This window comes from Salvelinus sp. IW2-2015, unplaced genomic scaffold (genome assembly GCF_002910315.2).
Source record: "Salvelinus sp. IW2-2015 unplaced genomic scaffold, ASM291031v2 Un_scaffold1448, whole genome shotgun sequence".
Classification (NCBI taxonomy): domain Eukaryota; kingdom Metazoa; phylum Chordata; class Actinopteri; order Salmoniformes; family Salmonidae; genus Salvelinus; species Salvelinus sp. IW2-2015.
The window spans coordinates 161,288-165,386 of NW_019942915.1; the positions used below are offsets into that span (position 1 = coordinate 161,288).

The 4,099-nt window shown below is 46.5% G+C and overlaps 1 pseudogene; it reads right to left on the reverse strand.

Annotated features, from left to right (window-relative positions):
- LOC112070883 (alpha-(1,6)-fucosyltransferase-like) overlaps nt 1-3,626 on the reverse strand; it is a 162,354-nt pseudogene extending 158,728 nt beyond the window's left edge.
- Nucleotides 3,627-4,099: the final 473 nt, after the last annotated feature.

Below are 4,099 nucleotides of genomic sequence, written 5' to 3' on the forward strand. Positions count from 1 at the left end.
TCTGAGGCTATAGCCTACACATGCCCATCATGAGCCAACTGGAAGGGTCTCTGAGGCTATAGCCTACACATCCATCATGAAGCCAACTGGGAAGGGTCTCTGGGCTATAGCCTACACATCCCATCATGAAAGCCAACTGGGAAGGGTCTCTGGGGCTATAGCCTACACATCCATCATGAAGCAACTGGGAAGGTCTCTGAGGCTATAGCCTACACATCCCATCATGAAGCAACTGGGAAGTCTCTGGGCTATAGCCTACACATCCCATCATGAAGCAACTGGGAGGGTCTCTGAGGCTATAGCCTACACATCCCATCATGAAGCCAACTGGGAAGGGTCTCTGGGCTATAGCCTACACATCCCATCATGAAGCAACTGGGAAGGGTCTCTGAGGCTATAGCCTACACATCCCATCATGAAGCCAACGTGGGAAGGGTCTCTTGAGGCTATAGCCTACACATCCCATCATGAAGTCAACTGGGAAGGGTCTCTGAGGCTATAGCCTACACATCCCATCATGAAGTCAACTGGGAAGGGTCTCTGGGGCTATAGCCTACACATCCCATCATGAAGCAACTGGGAAGGGTCTCTGAGCGTATAGCCTACACATCCATCATGAAGCCAACTGGGAAGGGTCTCTGGCGTATAGCCTACAATCCCATCATGAAGTCAACTGGGAAGGTCTCTGAGGCTATAGCCTACACATCCCATCATGAAGCAACTGGAAGGTCTCTGAGGCTATAGCCTAACATCCCATCATGAAGAACTGGAAGTGTCTCTGAGCCAGTTGGCTTCATGATGGGATGTGTAGGCTATAGCCCCAGAGACCCTTCCCAGTTGGCTTCATGATGGGATGTGTAGGCTATAGCCCCAGAGACACTTCCCAGTTGGCTTCATGATGGGATGTGTAGGCTATAGCCTCAGAGACACTTCCCAGTTGGCTTCATGATGGGATGTGTAGGCTATAGCCTCAGAGACACTTCCCAGTTGGCTTCATGATGGGATGTGTATAGCACCAAGGCCACTACTTGAGTGACCTGCTACATAATGAATGATACAATGTAACAGAATAGTGTGCTCCAACCCTACTCTTTAGTCCATGCCAACTGAGATCGATGAATAGACTACTGAATTATGATCTCGCTTGTGAATGCCTCCGTAACCACAAAACGAACGCAAACTCAAGTTGACAAAACAACAGCAACATGAAATCTAAACCATGTGCATGTGCAGAGAGAATGTGAGTATATACAAGGCTGGATCTGGATGGGAATTAAACTGAGTCAGAATCCCGTGTGCCCCAGAGACCCTTCCCAGTTGGCTTCATGATGGGATGTGTAGGCTGCAGCTCAAGGCTCTCAGTCTTTCAAGGGCTGTGTTGCGGTGTCTTGAATGATCACACAATATGAAGTATGGGCTGCTCGTCATTCTCGTGTCGCATCACATGCAGATCCAAGCTTCTCAGTGAGCAAAACTGGTTGAAAGATGTATTTTCAACATCTTGTGCTCATATGGATGGCTGGGGTGAAGAATCACCTTTTCCAGCCTGGTCTCATAGACCAGACGTCAAATTAGTATGATACGTTCCATTTGGCATGGGTACATAGGACAGAGGGTTACTTTTGGCAAAAAAAGTAAATAAGAGTGTTTGGTTGGGGTGGATGGGTAGGCGTAAAATGTGAACATCTAGAAACTCAAAGGTTGTGTGTTCTAATCTCATCACGGCCAACTATAGCATTTGAGGGCATTTGCAACTTTCTACTACTTTTGATCTACTTTGAACCTTCTTAGCATGTTAGCTAACACTTCCCCTAACTCTAACTGTAACCTTAAACATGTTAGCTAACACTTCCCCTAACTCCAACCGTAACCTTAAACATGTTAGCTAACACTTCCCCTAACTTAAACATGTTAGCTAACACTTCCCCTAACTCTAACCGTAACCTTAAACATGTTAGCTAACACTTCCCCTAACTCCAACCGTAACCTTAACCCTTGAACCTATAACACCTAACCTTAACCCTAATGCCTAGCCTAGCTAAAATTAGCCAGCTAGTTAACGTTAGTGTTAGTCACCTAGCCAACGTTAGCCACAACACATTTGAAATCGTAACATATCATATGTTTGCAAATTCATAACATATTGTAAATGTAGCAAATTCGTAACATATTGTACATTTTGCAAATTTGTATTTATCATACAATTTGTAATTCTATGTATCATACGAAATGGATCATGGACATTCACAAAATGATATATACCATACTAAATGGTGTGCCTCGGATTTATGTACAGAATAATACGAAATGCTCTGAGACCAGGTTGACTCTTCCCTTGGCACCTTAGGCTAGCCTAACCACTGTCTGTCATCACCAATAACCCGACGAACCCGTGCCCTGTCTGTCTAGTTGTGCGTGGCGCGTGCACGGAAGATGTGCGTCCAATGTAATTTCTGATGTTAATTAGGGTAAATATTATGATTGCGCTACAGCATCAGCAACATTCACTCCTCCGACAACAGGCTTTGTCCATTCAGTATAATATCGCCGTCATACAAATATGACCATGTCATGCATTTCTCTCACGTTTTCAGGGGTGAGGTCAGAAGCCGATGTGAGAACACTTAACTTTTGTATCTACGCTTCTAAACCAGTGTGTTGATCGGTGTGCAGCTCAGAGTTTCCCTGACAACATCACAATAGTGCAAACACCTGCAGCGTATGAGCAACAACACATCAGCAGCAGGTCCCCGGACATTACAATTCTCACACCTGAAATGCCTCACAATAAATTATGTGCATGTCAGATATAGACTACCCTGCTACCTTCCCTGCCCCGTTAATCAATTCAATGGATACTTTCCGCGATACATTGTACGATACATTGTAGCCTAAAGTGGATTTCTGCTTTAGACATGCACTCTCTTTCGTGCACCTTGCATGCGACGTTTTTGAACACAGATCGTATGGAAACAACTGTTTGCTTAGGCTACTCGTAGCAGGACCTAACACAGCACACCCGGCCAGAACGGTGTTATTAAAGGGACCCGTCATTCCAACCATGACCGCTATTCTGTCACCATGAACTCAAGAGCAGACGCGACGCAGTCAACAGGCCAGGCAAGGATGGACTGGAATAATATGGACCGAGCCCGGAGCTCACCTCACTACGTTTTCACCATGCACGGAGACCGCCAGCCCAGAAGAGAAAAAACACGTACCTTCACTTGACACACCAGGCTTCCGCTGGATCCGAGCGATGGGGCCTGACGAAGTTAGAGTCTGACGCAGCGGCAATGTTTTGGTCCAAAATCGGGTGGAAAAGGCTGCGACGGAAACAGGACCTGGAGAAGGCTGAGGTCGGAATAGTCACTGCTGCGTGTGGCTCCTACGGAGGAGACTCGAATTGACTATAAACTGCAGTGCGCATGTATGCCCGTGTCAGATTGCTGTTCTGGAGCCGCACTGGTAGTTGGCCCTGTGGCACCGATTATTGGGTTTATGTCCCCTCCGCGGCTACTCGCCCGCAGTTTGACAATCTGCTACCTTGTGCCATTGCATCAGCGTCGGGGAGAGAGAGAGGTATGGCCGTCACCTAGCCTATATAAGCACTCCGAAAGCGAGGAAGCGGCCATGGCACTTTTGGTCACGGTGCACTAAACGCATGGGATCTTCCGCGGCACGGCAGGCCGTAATGTCAATTTGCCCACTTTACATTTTTTGACATTGCACATGCCATCGTTTTAAGTGCCAAACATGTATGTGGTGTAAAATTAAAGAGCGCTGGCAAGAGCTAATCCATTTACAGTCCCGGCTACCAGGCTGGCCAGGGTCAATGCAATTCATTCTTCCTTCACACAGCTATAAAGCACGGCCATAAAACGTGGACATATTCATACTCCGCCATGTCCTTGCATGGACAGTGGCCTAGTCACTGTCTACCCTCTCATCTCCATCTCAGTTCCTAGAGTGGGGTCAGCTCAATCAATTACGTTTTATTGATATGGGCAATCGGTTTACTAATCAGATATGTGCGCCGATTCAGCAAATGTTCAGAGTTAGTAACACTATAATGAATGAGGGTTTAAGATAATTAAAA